Below are 859 nucleotides of genomic sequence, written 5' to 3'. Positions count from 1 at the left end.
CTGAAGAGACAGTGCAAGCGTCAGTCGTGGTCATAACAGGATTCTGTCTAGTTGTCAGTACATTCTGTCGGAGCCTAGCGCACTCTAACGTAGGCAACTGTTGTTCCTTGTGTGGTGGGTGCTTCCATAACTAAGGTAACCGAAGTGTTTCGTGCTTCAAGAGGAACCGTATCGAAGATTAATACAGCATACAGGGAACTCGGAAAAACATCATCCGCTAAGCCACAACGTGAACGAAAGTGCGTGTTGAGTGATAATGACGGAAGGTAATTGACGATGATTTTAACGAAAAATAAGAGGAGGACAACTGAAAAAGTCACTGCGGGACTGAATTTTTCCCTTGTGAACCCTGTCAGCACCTAAACAACATGAAAAGTGAAATGAAACTTCCTAGCAGATTAAAATTGTGTGCCGGACCGAGACTCGAACTCGGGACCTTTGCCTTTCGCGGGCAAGTGCTCTACAAACTGAGCTACTTGTACCAGTACCTCGTCTCCTACCAGTAAAGCTGTGGGGACGGGGCGTGAGTCGTGCTTGGGTAGCTCAGTTGGTAGAGCACTTGCCCGCGAAAGGCAAAGGTCCCGAGTTCGAGTCTCGGTCCGGCATATAGTATTAATCTGCTAGGAAGTTTCATATCAGCGCACACTCCGCTGCAGAGTGAAAATCTCATTCTGGAAACATGAAAGGTGTCATAAGCAGGTAACTGCAGGTCGAGCTAGAATTCCAAAACCACTCATCAGCGAGGCAAATGCTAGTAACAGAAAACGTGATGCCGCAGCCATAAAACCTGAACTATGGAGCAATTGAAGAAAGTCATTTGGTAGGATGTGTCTTGTTTCACATTGTTTCTAGTTTCTGA

At 46.3% G+C, this 859-nt stretch overlaps 1 non-coding gene across 1 annotated transcript; it reads left to right on the top strand.

Annotated features, from left to right (window-relative positions):
• Window positions 1–531: 531 nt before the first annotated feature.
• Window positions 532–606, top strand: Trnas-cga (transfer RNA serine (anticodon CGA)). Its single transcript has one exon. It is a non-coding gene; the product is annotated as a tRNA-Ser (tRNA).
• Window positions 607–859: the final 253 nt, after the last annotated feature.

The sequence above is a fragment of the Schistocerca nitens genome, chromosome 3, assembly GCF_023898315.1.
Source record: "Schistocerca nitens isolate TAMUIC-IGC-003100 chromosome 3, iqSchNite1.1, whole genome shotgun sequence".
Lineage (NCBI taxonomy): Eukaryota > Metazoa > Arthropoda > Insecta > Orthoptera > Acrididae > Schistocerca > Schistocerca nitens.
This window is presented reverse-complemented; position numbering and strand designations above follow the sequence as displayed.